Below are 16,674 nucleotides of genomic sequence, written 5' to 3' on the forward strand. Positions count from 1 at the left end.
AGGCGGTCTACTCATACCCTGAGTCTGTGATTCAAAGACAGTGGACGGTCTACTCATCCCCTGAGTCTGTGATACAGAGACAGGGAGTGGTCTACTCATCCCCTGAGTCTGTGATACAGAGACAGGGAGTGGTCTACTCATCCCCTGAGTCTGTGATACAGAGACAGGGAGTGGTCTACTCATACCCTGAGTCTGTGATACAAAGACAGTGGACGGTCTACTCATCCCCTGAATCTGTGATACAAAGACAGGGGTCGGTCTACTCTTCCCCTGAGTCGATGATACAGTGACAGGGGGCGTTCGACTCATCCCCTGAGTCTGTGATACAGAGGAAGGGGACGGTCTACTCATCCCCTGAGTCTGTGATACAGAGACAGGGAGTGGTCTACTCATCCCCTGAGTCTGTGATACAGAGACAGGGAGTGGTCTACTCATACCCTGAGTCTGTGATACAAAGACAGTGGACGGTCTACTCATCCCCTGAATCTGTGATACAAAGACAGGGGTCGGTCTACTCTTCCCCTGAGTCGATGATACAGTGACAGGGGGCGTTCGACTCATCCCCTGAGTCCGTGATACAGAGGACGGGGACGGTCTACTCATCCCCCGAGTGTGTGATAAAGAGACAGTGGGCGGTCTACTCATCCCCTGAGTCTGAGATACAGAGACAGGGGGCGGTCTACTCATCCCCTGGGTCTGTGATACAGAGACAGGGGGCGGTCTACTCATCCCCTGACTCTGTGATACAGAGACTGGGGGGGGTCTACTCATCCCCTGAGTCTGTGATACAGAGACAGTGGGCTGTCTACTCATCCACTGAGTCTGTGATACAGTGACAGGGGACGGTCTACTCATCCCGTGAGTCTGTGATGCAGCGACAGGGGGCGGTCTACTCATCCACTGAGTCTGTGATACAAAGACAGGGGCCTGTCTAAACAGCCACTGAGTCTGTGATACAGAGACAGCTGACGGTCTACTCATCCCCTGAGTCTGTGATACAGAGACAGGAGGCGGTCTACTCATCCCCTGAGTCTGTGATACAAAGACAGTGGACGGTCTACTCATCCCATGAGACTGTGATACAGAGGCAGGAGGCGGTCAACTCATCCCCCGAATCTGTGACACAAAGACAGGGGTCGGTCTACTCTTCCCCTGAGTCGATGATACAGAGACAGGGGGCGTTCGACTCTTCCTCTGAGTCTGTGATACTGAGACAGGGGGCGGTCTACTCATCCCCTGAGTCCGTGATCCAGAGGAAGGGGACGGTCTACTCATCCCCCGAGTGTGTGATAAAGAGACAGGGGGCGGTCTACTCATTCCCTGAGTCTGTGATCCAGAGGAAGGGGAAGGTCTACTCATCCCCTGAGCCTGTGACACAGAGACAGAGGGCGGTCTACTCATCCCCTGAGTCCGTGATACAGAGGAAGGGGACGGTCTACTCATCCCCCGAGTGTGTTATAAAGAGACAGGGGGCGGTCTACTCATTCCCTGAGTCTGTGATACAGAGAAAGGGGGCAGTCTACTCATCCCCTGAGTCTGAGATACAGAGACAGGGGGCGGTCTACTCATCCCATGGGTCTGTGATACAGAGGAAGGGGACAGTCTACTCATCCCCTGAGTCTGTGATACAGAGACAGGGGGCGGTCTACTCATTCCCTGAGTCTGTGATACAGAGGAAGGGGACGGTCTACTCATCCCCTGAGTCTGTGATACAGAGACAGGGGGCGATCTACTCATCCCTTGAGTCTGTGATGCAGAGACAGGAGGCGGTCTACTCATCCCCTGAGTCTGTGATGCAGAGACAGGGGGCGGTTAACTCATTCCTTGAGTCTGAGATACAGAGACAGGGGGCGGTCTACTCATCCTCTGCATGTGTGATACAAAGACAGGGGACGGTCTACTCATCCCCTGAGTCCGTGATACAAAGACAGGGGGCGGACTACTCAGCACTTGAGTCTGTGATACAGAGACAGGGGGCGGTCTACTCATCCCCTGAGTCCGTGATACAAAGACAGGGGGCGGACTACTCATCCCCTGAGTCTGTGATACTGAGACAGGGGGCTGTCTCATCATCCCCTGAGTCTGTGATACAAAGACAGGGGACGGTCTACTCATCCCATGAGTCTGTGATATAGAGGCAGGAGGCGGTCAACTCATCCCCTGAATCTGTGATACAAAGACAGGGGGCGGTCTACTCTTGCCCTGAGTCTGAGATACAGAGACAGGCGGCTGTCTGCTCATCCACTGAGTGTGTGACACAAAGATAGGGGACGGACTACTCATCCCATGAGTCTGTGACACAGAGATAGGGGGCGGTCTACTCATCCCGAGAGTTTGTGATACAGAGACAGGGGGTGGTCTACTTATCACCTGAGTCTGTGATAAAGAGGCAGGGGGCGGTCTACTCATCCACTGACTCTGAGATAAAGAGACAGGGGCGGTCTTCTCATCCACTGAATCTGTGACACAGAGATAGGGGGCGGTCTACTCATCCCCTGAGTATGTGATACAGAAACAGGGGGTGGTCTACTCATCCCCTGAGTCAGTGATTCAGAGACAGGAGGCGGTCTACTCATCCCCTGAGTCTGTTATACAAAGACAGTGGACGGTCTACTCATCCCATGAGACTGTGATACAGAGGCAGGAGGCGGTCAACTCATCCCCTGAATCTGTGATACAAAGACAGGGGTCGGTCTACTCATACCCTGAGTCTGTGATACAGAGACAGGGGGCGGTCTACTCATCCCCTGAGTCTGTGATACAGAGACAGGAGGCGGTCAACTCATCCCCTGAATCTGTGATACAAAGACAGGGGTCGGTCTACTCTTCCCCTGAGTCGATGATACAGAGACAGGGGGCGTTCGACTCTTCCCCTGAGCCTGTGATACAGAGACAGGGGGCGGTCTACTCATCCCCTGAGTCCGTGATCCAGAGGAAGGGGATGGTCTACTCATCCCCCGAGTGTGTGATAAAGAGACAGGGGGCGGTCTACTCATCCCCTGAGTCTGTGATACAGAGACAGAGGGCGGTCTACTCATCCCCTGAGTCTGTGATACAGAGACAGGGGACGGACTACTCATCCCATGAGTCTGTGACACAGAGATAGGGGGTGGTCTACTCATCCCGAGAGTTTGTGATACAGAGACTGGGGGCGGTCTACTTATCACCTGAGTCTGTGATACAGAGACAGGGGGCAGTTTACTCATCCCCTGGGTCTGTGATACAGAGGAAGGGGAAGGTCTACTCATCCCCTGAGTCTGTGATACAGAGACAGGGGGCGCTCTACTCATCCCCTGAGTCTGTGATACAGAGACAGGGGGCAGTTTACTCATCCCCTGGGTCTGTGATACAGAGGAAGGGGAAGGTCTACTCATCCCCTGAGTCTGTGATACAGAGACAGGGCGCGGTCTACTCATCCCCTGAGTCTGTGATACAGAGACAGGGGGCGGTCTACGCATCCCCTGAGTCTTTGATACAGAGACAGGGGGCGGTCTACTCATCCCCCGAGTCTGTGATACAGAGACAGGGGGCGGTCTCCTCATCCCCCGAGTGTGTGATACAGAGACAGGAGGCGGTCTACTCATCCCCTGAGTCTGTGTTACAAAGACAGTGGACGGTCTACTCATCCCATGAGACTGTGATACAGAGGCAGGAGGCGGTCAACTCATCCCCTGAATCTGTGATACAAAGACAGGGGTCGGTCTACTCTTCCCCTGAGTCGATGATACAGAGACAGGGGGCGTTCGACTCTTCCCCTGAGCCTGTGATACAGAGACAGGGGGCGGTCTACTCATCCCCTGAGTCCGTGATCCAGAGGAAGGGGATGGTCTACTCATCCCCCGAGTGTGTGATAAAGAGACAGGGGGCGGTCTACTCATCCCCTGAGTCTGTGATACAGAGACAGAGGGCGGTCTACTCATCCCCTGAGTCTGTGATACAGAGACAGGGGACGGACTACTCATCCCATGAGTCTGTGACACAGAGATAGGGGGTGGTCTACTCATCCCGAGAGTTTGTGATACAGAGACTGGGGGCGGTCTACTTATCACCTGAGTCTGTGATACAGAGACAGGGGGCAGTTTACTCATCCTCTGGGTCTGTGATACAGAGGAAGGGGAAGGTCTACTCATCCCCTGAGTCTGTGATACAGAGACAGGGGGCGCTCTACTCATCCCCTGAGTCTGTGATACAGAGACAGGGGGCAGTTTACTCATCCCCTGGGTCTGTGATACAGAGGAAGGGGAAGGTCTACTCATCCCCTGAGTCTGTGATACAGAGACAGGGCGCGGTCTACTCATCCCCTGAGTCTGTGATACAGAGACAGGGGGCGGTCTACGCATCCCCTGAGTCTTTGATACAGAGACAGGGGGCGGTCTACTCATCCCCCGAGTCTGTGATACAGAGACAGGGGGCGGTCTCCTCATCCCCCGAGTGTGTGATACAGAGACTGGGGGCGGTCTACTCATCCCCTGAATCTGTGATACAAAGACAGGGGTCGGTCTACTCTTCCCCTGAGTCGATGATACAGAGACAGGGGGCGTTCGACTCATCCCCTGAGTCTGAGATACAGAGACAGGAGGCGGTCTACTCATCCCCTGAGTCTGTGATACAGAGACAGGAGGCGGTCTACTCATCCCCTGAGTCTGTGATACAAAGACAGTGGACGGTCTACTCATCCCATGAGACTGTGATACAGAGGCAGGAGGCGGTCAACTCATCCCCTGAATCTGTGATACAAAGACAGTGGTCGGTCTACTCTTCCCCTGAGTCGATGATACAGAGACAGGGGGCGTTCGACTCTTCCCCTGAGTCTGAGATACAGAGGCAGGAGGCGGTCAACTCATCCCCTGAATCTGTGATACAAAGACAGGGGGCGGTCGACTCTTCCCCTGAGTCGATGATACAGAGACAGGGGGCGTTCAACTCATCCCCTGAGTCTGTGATACAGAGGAACGGGACGGTCTACTCATCCCCTGAGCCTGTGATACAGAGACAGGGGGCGGTCTACTCATCCCCTGAGTCTGTGATACAGAGACAGGGGGCGGTCTACTCATCCCCTGAGTCCGTGATACAGAGGACGGGGATGGTCTACTCATCCCCCGAGTGTGTGATAAAGAGACAGGGGGCGGTCTACTCATTCCCTGAGTCTGTGATAAATAGAAAGGGGGCAGTCTACTCATCCCCTGAGTCTGAGATACAGAGACAGGGGGCGGTCTACTCATCCCCTGGGTCTGTGATTCAGAGGAAGGGGACAGTCTACTCATCCCCTGAGTCTGTGATACAGAGTCAGGGGGCGGTCTACTCATCCCCCGAGGCTGTAATACAGAGACAGTGAGCGGTCTACTCATCCCCCGAGTGTGTGATACAGAGACAGGGGGCGATTAACTCAATCGCTGAGTGTGAGATACAGAGACAGGGGGCGGTCTGCTCATCCCCTGAGTCTTTGATGCAGAGACAGGGGGCGGTCTACTCATCCCCTAAATTTGAGTTACAAAGACAGGGGGTGGTCTACTCATCCCCTGAGTCTTTGATACAGAGACAGGGGCCGGTCGACCCATCCACTGAGTCTGTGATGCCTAGACAGGGGGCGGTCTACTCATCCACTGAGTGTGTGATACAAAGACAGGGGGCGGTCTAGTCATCCCCTGACTCTGAGATACAGAGACAGGGGGCGGACTACTCATCCCCTGAGTCTTTGATACAGAGACAGGGGGCGGTCCTCTCATCCACTGAGTCTGTGATACAGAGACAGGTGACGGTCTACTCATCCACTGACTCTGTGTTACAGAGACAGGGGGCGGTCTACTCATCCCCTGAGTCTGTTATATAGAGACAGGGGGCGGTCTACTCATTCCCGGAATCAATGATACAGAGTCAGGGGGTGGTCTACTCATCCCCCGAGTGTGTGATACAGAGACAGGTGGCGGTCTACTCATCCACTGAGTCTGTGATCCAGAGACAGGGGGCGGTCTACTCATCCCCTGAGTCTTTGAAACAGCGACAGGGGGCGGTCTACTCATCCACTGAATCAATGATACAGAGACAGGGGGCGGTCTACTCATCCCCCGAGTCTGTGATACAGAGACAGGGGGCGGTCTACTCATCCCCCGAGTGTGTGATACAGAGACAGGGGGCGGTCTACTCTTCCCCTGAGTCGATGATACAGAGACAGGGGGCGTTCGACTCTTCCCCTGAGTCTGAGATACAGAGGCAGGAGGCGGTCAACTCATCCCCTGAATCTGTGATACAAAGACAGGGGGCGGACTACTCATCCCCTGAATCAATGATACAAGATAGGGGGCGGTCTACTCATACCCTGAGTCTGTGATACAGAGACAGGGGGCGGTCTACTCATCCCCTGAGTCTGTGATGCAGAGACAGGAGGCGGTCTACTCATCCCCTGAGTCTGTGATACAGCGAAAGGGGGCTGTCTAATCATCCCCTGAGTCTGTGATACAGAGACAGGAGGCGGTCGACTCATCCCCTGAGTCTGTGATACAAAGACAGGGAATGGACTGCTCATCCCATGAGTCTGTGATACAGAGGCAGGAGGCGGTCTACTCATCCCCTGAATCTGTGACACAAAGACAGGGGGCGGTCTACTCTTCCCCTGAGTCGATGATACAGAGACAGGGGGCTTTCTACTCTTCCCCTGAGTCTGAGATACAGAGGCAGGAGGCGGTCTACTCATCCCCTGAATCTGTGACACAAAGACAGGGGGCGGTCTACTCATCCCCTGAGACCGTGATACAAAGACAGGGGGCGGACTACTCATCACTTGAGTATGTGAGACAGAGACAGGGGGCGGTCTACTCATCCCCTGAGTCTGTGATACTGAGACAGGGGGCTGTCTCATCATCCCCTGAGTCTGTGATACAAAGACAGGGGACGGGCTACTCTTCCCCTGAGTCTGAGATACAGAGACAGGGAGCGGTCTACTCATCCCTTGTGGCTGTGATACAGAGACAGGGGGCTGCCTGCTCATCCACTGAGTGTGTGACACAAAGACAGGGGACGGACTACTCATACCCTGAATCTGAGATACAGAGACAAGGGGCGGTCTACTCATCCCCTCAGTTTGTGATGCAGAGACAGCGGGCGGTCTACTCATCCACTGAGTTTGTGATACAAAGACAGGGGACGGTCTACTCATCCACTGAGTCTGTGATACAGAGACAGGGGGCGGTCTACTTATCCCCTAAATGTGAGTTACAAAGACAGGGGGCGGTCTACTCATCCCCTAAATTTGTGATACAGAGACAGGGGGCAGTCTACTTATCCCCTCAGTTTGTGATACAGAGACAGGGGGTGGTCTACTCATCCCCTGAGTCTTTGATACAGAGACAGGGGCCGGTCTACTCATCCACTGAGTGTGTGATACAAAGACAGGGGGCGGTCTAGTCATCCCCTGACTCTGAGATACAGAGACAGGGGGCGGACTACTCATCCCCTGAGTCTTTGATACAGAGACAGGGGGCGGTCCTCTCATCCACTGAGTCTGTGATACAGAGACAGGTGACGGTCTACACATTCCCGGAATCAATGATACAGAGTCAGGGGGCGGTCTACTCATCCCCCGAGGCTGTGATACAGAGACAGTGAGCGGTCTACTCATCCCCCGAGTGTGTGACACAGAGACAGGGGGCGATTAACTCAATCGCTGAGTGTGAGATACAGAGACAGGGGGCGGTCTGCTCATCCCCTGAATCTGTGATACAGAGACAGGGGGCGGTCTACTCATCCCCTAAATTTGAGTTACAAAGACAGGGGGTGGTCTACTCATCCCCTGATTCTTTGATACAGAGACAGGGGCCGGTCTACCCATCCACTGAGTCTGTGATGCCTAGACAGGGGGCGGTCTACTCATCCACTGAGTGTGTGATACAAAGACAGGGGGCAGTCTAGTCATCCCCTGACTCTGAGATACAGAGACAGGGGGCGGACTACTCATCCCCTGAGTCTTTGACACAGAGACAGGGGGCGGTCCTCTCATCCACTGAGTCTGTGATACAGAGACAGGTGACGGTCTACTCATCCACTGACTCTGTGTTACAGAGACAGGGGGCGGTCTACTCATCCCCTGAGTCTGTTATATAGAGACAGGGGGCGGTCTACTCATTCCCGGAATCAATGATACAGAGTCAGGGGGCGGTCTACTCATCCCCCGAGTGTGTGATACAGAGACAGGGGGCGGTCTGCTCATCCCCGGAGTCTGTGATACAGAGACAAGGGCGATTAACTCAATCGTTGAGTGTGAGATACAGAGACAGGGGGCGCTCTACTCATTCCCTCAGTTTGTGAAACAGAGACAGGGGGCGGTCTACTCATTCCCTGAGTCTATTATACAGAGACAGGGGGCGGACTACTCATCCCCTGAATCAATGATACAAGATAGGGGGCGCTCTACTCATCCCCTGAGTCTTTGACACAGAGACAGGGGGCGGTCTACTCATTCCCTGAGTCTATTATACAGAGGCAGGAGGCGGTCTACTCATCCCCTGAATCTGTGACACAAAGACAGGGGGCGGTCTACTCTTCCCCTGAGTCGATGATACAGAGACAGGGGGCTTTCTACTCTTCCCCTGAGTCTGTGATACAGAGGCAGGAGGCGGTCTAATCATCCCCTGAGTCTGTGACACAAAGACAGGGGGCGGTCTACTCTTCCCCTGAGTCGATGATACAGAGACAGGGGGCGTTCTACTCTTCCCCTGAGTCTGAGATACAGAGACAGGGGGCGGTCTACTCATCCCTTGCGACTGTTATACAGAGACAGGAGGCAGTCTGCTCATCCACTGAGTGTGTGATACAAAGACAGGGGACGGTCTACTCATCTCCTGTGTCTGTGATACAGAGACAGGGGGCGGTCTACTCATCCCCTGTGGCTGTGATACAGAGACAGGGTGCGGTCTACTCATCACCTGAGTCTGTGATACAGAGACAGGGGGCGCTCTACTCACCCCTGAGTATGTGATATCGCAACAGGGGGCAGTCTACTCATCCCCTGAATCTGTGATATAGAGACAGTGTGCGGTCTACTCAACCCCTGAGTCTATTATACAGAGACAACGGGCAGTTTACTCATCCCCTGAGTCTGTGATGCAGAGACAGGGGGCGGTCTTCTCATCCACTAAGTCTGTGATACAAAGACAGGGGGCGGTCTACTCATCCCCTGAGTCCTTGATACAAAGACAGGGGGCGGACTACTCATCACATGAGTCTGTGATACAGAGAAAGGGGGCGGTCTACTCATCCCCTGAGTATGTGATATCGCAACAGGGGGCAGTCTACTCAACCCCTGAGTCTATTATACAGAGACAGGGGGCGGTCTACTCATCCCCCGAGTCTGTGATACAGAGACAGGGGGCGGTCTACACATCCCCTGAGTCTGTGATACAGAGACAGAGGGCGGTCTACTCATTCCCTGAGTCTGTGATACAGAGACAGGGGGCGGTCTACTCATCCACTGACTCTGAGATACAGAGACAGGGGGCGGTCTTCTCATCCACTGAGTCTGTGAGACTGAGACAGGGGGCGGTCTACTCATCCAATGACTCTGAGATACAGAGACGGGGGCGGTCTTCTCATCCACTGACTCTGAGATACAGAGACAGGGGGCGGTCTTCTCATCCACTGAGTCTGTGATACAGAGACAGGGGACGGTCTACTCATCCCCTGAGTCTGTGATACAGAGACAGGAGACAGTCTACTCATCCACTGAGTCTGTGATACAGAGACAGAGGGCGGTCTACTCATCCACTGAGTCTGTGATACAGAGACAGGGGGCGGTCTACTCATCCACTGAGTCTGTGATACATAGACTGGGGGCGGTCTACTCATCCACTGAGTCTGAGATACAGAGACAGGGGGCGGTCCACTCATCCACTGAGTCTGTGATACAGAGACAGGAGGCGGTCAACTCATCCCCTGAGTCTGTGATACAGAGATAGGGGGCGATTAACTCAATCGCTGAGTGTGAGATACAGAGACAGGGGGCGGTTAACAAATTCCTTGAGTCTGAGATACAGAGACAGGGGGCGGTCTACTGATCCACTGAGTCTGTGATACAGAAACAGGGGGCGGTCTACTCATCCACTGACTCTGTGATGCTGAGACAGGGGGCAGTCTACTCATCCCCTGAGTCTGTGATACAAAGACAGGGGACGGTCTACTCATCCCCTGAGTCTGTGATACAGAGACAGGGGGCGGTCTACTCATCCCCCGAGTGTGTGATAAAGAGACAGGGGGCGGTCTACTCATCACCTGAGTCTGTGATACAGAGACAGGGGGCGGTCTACTAATCCCCCGAGTGTGTGATCAAGAGACAGGGGGCGGTCAACTCATCCCCCGAATGTGTGATACAGAGAAAGGGGGCGGTCTACTCATTCCCTGAGTCTGTGATACAGAGACAGGGGGCGGTCTACTCATCCCCCGAATGTGTGATACAGAGAAAGGGGGCGGTCTACTCATCCCCTGAGTCTGAGATACAGAGAAAAGGGGCAGTTTACTCATCCCCTGGGTCTGTGCTACAGAGGAAGGGGCCGGTCTACTCATCCCCCGAGTGTGTGATACAGAGAAAGGGAGCGGTCTACTCATTCCCTAAATTTGTGACACAGAGACAGGGGGCAGTCTACTCAGCCCCAATGTCCCTGAAATACAGACACAGGGGGCGGTCTACACATCCACTGAGTCTGTGATAGAAAGACAGGGGGCGGTCTAGTCATCCACTGAGTCTGTGATACAGAGACAGGGTGCGCTCTACTCATCCACTGAGTCTGTGTGACAGAGACAGCGGGCGGTCTACTCATCCCCTGAGTCTGTCATACAGGGAAAGTGTGCGTTCTACTCATCACCTGAGTGTTTGATTCAGAGACAGGGGGCGGTCTACTCATCCCCCGAGTGTGTCATCAAGAGACAGGGGGCGGTCTTCTCATTCCCTGAGTCTGTGATACAGAGACAGGGGGCGGTCTACTCATCCCCCGAGTGTGTGATACAGAGAAAGGGGGCAGTCTACTCATCCCCTGAGTCTGAGATACAGAGAAAAGGGGCAGTTTACTCATCCCCTGGGTCTGTGCTACAGAGGAAGGGGCCGGTCTACTCATCCCCCGAGTGTGTGATACAGAGAAAGGGAGCGGTCTACTCATTCCCTAAATTTGTGACACAGATACAGGGGGCAGTCTACTCAGCCCAAAGTCCCTGAAATACAGACACAGGCGGCGGTCTACTCATCCCCTGAGTCTGTCAGACAGAGAAAGGGGGCAGTCAACTCATCCCCTGGGTCTGTGAGACAGAAACAGGGGACGGTCTACTCATTCACTGAGTCTGTGATAGAAAGACAGGGGGCGGTCTGCGCATCCCCTGAGTCTGTGATACAGAAACAGGGGGCTTTCTACTCATCCACTGACTCTGAGATACAGAGACAGGGGGCGGTCTACTCATCCACTGAGTCTGTGAGACAGAGACAGGGGGCGGTCTACTCATTCACTGAGTCTGTGATGCAGAGACAGGGCACGGTCTACTGATCACCTGAGTCTGTGATACAGAGACAGGGGGCGGTCTTCTCATACACTGAGTCTGTGATGCAAAGACAGGGGCGGTTCCAGTCATCCACTGACTCTGAGATAAAGAGACAGGGGGCGGTCTACTCATCCACTGAGTCTGTGAGACAGAGACAGGGGTCGGTCTACTCATCCACTGAAGCTGTGATACAGATACAGGGGGCGGTCTACTCATCACCTGAGTATGTGATGCAGAAACAGGGGGCGGACTACTCATCCACTGACTCTGAGATAAAGAGACAGGGGGCGGTCTTCTCATCCACTGACTCTGAGATAAAGAGACAGGGGGCGGTCTTCTCATCCACTGAAGCTGTGATACAGAGACAGGGGGCGGTCTTCTCATCCACTGAGTCTGTGCGACAGAGACAGGGGGCGGTCTACTCATCCACTGACTCTGAGATACAGAGAAAGGGGGCGGTCTACTCATCCCCTGACTCTGAGATAAAGAGACAGGGGGCGGTCTTCTCATCCACTGAGTCTGTGAGACAGAGACAGGGGGCGGTCTTCTCATCCACTGACTCTGAGATAAAGAGACAGGGGGCGGTCTACTCATCCCCTGAGTATGTGATGCAGAAACAGGGGGCGGTCTACTCATCCACTGTGTCTGTGATACAGAGACAGGGGGCGGTCAACTCATTCACTGATCTGTGATACAGAGACAGGGTGCGGTCTTCTCATCCACTGAAGCTGTGATACAGAGACAGGGGGCGGTCTACTCATCCACTGACTCTGTGATCCAGAGACAGGGGGCGGTCTACTCATCCACTGTGTCTGTGATACAGAGACAGGGGGCGGTCAACTCATTCACTGATCTGTGATACAGAGACAGGGGGCGGTCTTCTCATCCACTGAGTCTGTGATACAGAGACAGGGGGCGGTCAACTCATTCACTGATCTGTGATACAGAGACAGGGGGCGGTCTACGCATCCCCTGAGTCTTTGATACAGAGACAGGGGCCCGTCTTCTCATACACTGAGTCTGTGATACAGAGACTGGGGGCGGTCTACTCATCCCCTGAGTATGTGATGCAGAAACAGGGGGCGGACTACTCATCCACTGACTCTGAGATAAAGAGACAGGGGGCGGTCTACTCATTCCCTAAATTTGTGATACAGAGAAAGGGAGCGGTCTACTCATCTCCTAAATTTGTGATGCAGAGACAGGGAGCGGTCTACTCATTCCCTAAATTTGTGATACAGAGACAGGGAGCGGTCTACTCATACCCTAAATTTGTGATACAGAGACAGGGGGCGGTTCACTCATCCCCTGAGTTGTTGATACAAAGACAGTGGGCGGTCTACTCATTCCCTAAATTTTTGATACAGAGACAGGGAACGGTCTACTCATTCCCTAAATTTGTGATACAGAGACAGGGGGCGGTTCACTCATCCCCTGAGTTGGTGATACAAAGACAGTGGGCGGTCTACTCATCCCCTGAGTCTGTGAGACAGAGACAGGGGGCGGTCTACTCATCCCCTGAGTCTGTGAGACAGAGACAGGGGGCGGTCTACTCATCCCCTGAGTCTGTGAGACAGAGACAGGGGGCGGTCTACTCATCCCCTGAGTCTGTGAGACAGAGACAGGGGGAGGTCTACTCATCCCCTGAGTCTGTGATACAGAGACAGGGGGCGGTCTACTCATTCCCCGAGTGTGTGATAAAAAGACAGGGCGCGGTCTACTCATCAGCTGAGTCTGTGATACAGCGACAGGGGGCGGTCTACGCATCCCCCAAGTGTGTGATAAAGAGAAAGTGTGCGGTCTACTCATCACCTGAGTCTGTGATACAGTGACAGGGGGCGGTCTACTCATCCCCTGAGTCTGTGATACAGAGGCAAAGGGGCGGTCTACTCATCCCCCGAGTCTGAGATACAGAGACAAGGGGCAGTTTACTCATCCCCTGGGTCTGTGATACAGAGGAAGGGGGCGGTCTACTCATCCCCTGAGTCTGAGATACAGAGACAAGGGGCAGTTTACTCATACCCTGGGATGTGATACAGAGGAAGGGGACGGTCTACTCATCTGCTGTGTCTGTGATACAGAGACAGGGGGCGGTCTACTCATACACTGAGTCTGTGATGCAAAGACAGGGGGCGGTCTACTCATCCACTGACTCTGAGAGAAAGAGACAGGGGGCGGTCTTCTCATCCACTGAGTCTGTGATACAGAGACAGGGGGCGACAACTCATTCACTGATCTGTGATACAGAGACAGGGGGCGATCTACTCATCCCCTGAGTCTGTGATGCAGAAACAGGGGGCGGACTACTTATCCACTGACTCTGAGATAAAGAGACAGGGGGCGGTCTTCTCATCCACTGACTCTGAGATACAGAGACTGGGGGCGGTCTACTCATTCACTGATCTGTGATACAGAGACAGGGTGCGGTCTACTCATTCACTGATCTGTGATACAGAGACAGGGGGCGGTCTTCTCATCCACTGAGTCTGTGATACAGAGACAGGGTGCGGTCTACTCATTCACTGATCTGTGATACAGAGACAGGGGGCGGTCTTCTCATCCACTGAGTCTGTGATACAGAGACTGGGGGCGGTCTACTCATCCACTGAGTCTGTGATACAGAGACAGGGGGCGGTCTACTCATTCACTGATCTGTGATACAGAGACAGGGTGCGGTCTACTCATTCACTGATCTGTGATACAGAGACAGGGGGCGGTCTACTCATTCACTGATCTGTGATACAGAGACAGGGTGCGGTCTACTCATTCACTGATCTGTGATACAGAGACAGGGGGCGGTCTTCTCATCCACTGAGTCTGTGATACAGAGACAGGGGGCGGTCTACTCATTCACTGATCTGTGATACAGAGACAGGGTGCGGTCTACTCATTCACTGATCTGTGATACAGAGACAGGGGGCGATCTGCTCATCCCTTGAGTCTGTGATACAGAGACAGGGGGCGGTCTACGCATCCCCTGAGTCTTTGATACAGAGACATGGGCCCGTCTACTCATCCACTGAGTATGTGATAAAGAGACAGGGGGCGGTCTACTCATTCCCTAAATTTGTGACACAGAGACAGGGAGCGGTCTACTCATCTCCTAAATTTGTGATGCAGAGACAGGGGGTGGTCTACTCATTCCCTAAATTTGTGATGCAGAGACAGGGGGCGGTCTACTCATCCCCTAAATCTGTGATACAGAGACAGGGAGCGATCTACTCATCCCCTACATTTGTGATACAGAGACAGGGAACGGTCTACTCATTCCCTAAATTTGTGATGCAGAGACAGGGGGCGGTTCACTCATCCCCTGAGTTGGTGATACAGAGACAGGGGGCGGTCTACTCATCCACTGACTCTGAGATAAAGAGACAGGGGGCGGTCTGCTCATCCACTGACTCTGAGATAAAGAGACAGGGGGCGGTCTTCTCATCCACTGACTCTGAGATAAAGAGACAGGGGGCGGTCTTCTCATCCACTGAAGCTGTGATACAGAGACAGGGGGCGGTCAACTCATTCACTGATCTGTGATACAGAGACAGGGGGCGGTCTTCTCATCCACTGAGTCTGTGATACAGAGACAGGGGGCGGTCAACTCATTCACTGATCTGTGATACAGAGACAGCGGGCGATCTGCTCATCCCTTGAGTCTGTGATGCAGAGACAGGGGGCGGTCTACTCATTCCCTAAATTTGTGATACAGAGACAGGGAGCGGTCTACTCATCCCCTAAATTTGTGATGCAGAGACAGGGGGTGGTCTACTCATTCCCTAAATTTGTGATACAGAGACAGGGAGCGGTCTACTCATTCCCTAAATTTGTGATACAGAGACAGGGAGCGGTCTACTCATCTCCTAAATTTGTGATGCAGAGACAGGGGGCGGTCTACTCATGCCCTAAATTTGTGATACAGAGACAGGGGGCGGTCTACTCATCCCCTGAGTTGGTGATACAAAGACAGTGGGCGGTCTACTCATCCCCTGGGTCTGTGAGACAGAGACAGGGGGCGGTCTACTCATCCCCTGAGTCTGTGAGACAGAGACAGGGGGCGGTCTACTCATCCCCTGAGTCTGTGAGACAGAGACAGGGGGCGGTCTACTCATCCCCTGAGTCTGTGAGACAGAGACAGGGGGCGGTCTACTCATCCCCTGAGTCTGTGAGACAGAGACAGGGGGCGGTCTACTCATCACCTGAGTCTGTGATACAGAGACAGGGGGCTGTCTACTCATCCCCTGAGTCTGTGATACAGAGGCAAAGGGGCGGTCTACTCATCCCCCGAGTCTGAGTACAGAGACAAGGTGCAGTTTACTCATCCCCTGGGTCTGTGATACAGAGGTAGGGGGCGGTCTACTCATCCCCTGAGTCTGTGATACAGAGACAGGGGGCGGTCTACTCATTCCCTGAGTCTGTGATACAGAGAAAGATTGCGGCCTACTCATCCCCTGAGTCTGTCAATCAGAGACAGGGGGCGGTCTACTCATTCCCTGAGTCTGTGATACAGAGGTAGGGGGCGGTCTACTCATCCCCTGAGTCTGTGATACAGAGACAGGGGGCGGTCTACTCATTCCCTGAGTCTGTGATACAGAGAAAGATGGCGGCCTACTCATCCCCTGAGTCTGTCAATCAGAGACAGGGAGCAGTCTACTCATCCCCTGAGTCTGAGATACAGAGACAAGGGGCAGTTTACTCATACCCTGGGATGTGATACAGAGGAAGGGGACGGTCTACTCTTCCCCTGAGTCTGTGATACATAAACAGGGGACGGTCTACTCATCCACTGACTCTGAGATAAAGAGACAGGGGGCGGTCTTCTCATCCACTGACTCTGAGATAAAGAGACAGGGGGCGGTCTTCTCATCCACTGACTCTGAGATAAAGAGACAGGGGGCGGTCTTGTCATCCACTGAAGCTGTGATCCAGAGACAGGGGGCGGTCTACTCATCCCCTGAGTATGTGATGCAGAAACAGGGGGCGGTCTACTCATCCACTGAGTCTGTGATACAGAGACAGGGGGTGGTCTACTCATCCACTGAGTCTGTGATACAGAGACAGGGGGCGGTCAACTCATTCACTGATCTGTGATACAGAGACAGGGGGCGATCTGCTCATCCCTTGAGTCTGTGATACAGAGACAGGGGGCGGTCTACGCATCCCCTG

Source organism: Heterodontus francisci, unplaced genomic scaffold (assembly GCF_036365525.1).
Source record: "Heterodontus francisci isolate sHetFra1 unplaced genomic scaffold, sHetFra1.hap1 HAP1_SCAFFOLD_159, whole genome shotgun sequence".
NCBI classification, from domain to species: domain Eukaryota; kingdom Metazoa; phylum Chordata; class Chondrichthyes; order Heterodontiformes; family Heterodontidae; genus Heterodontus; species Heterodontus francisci.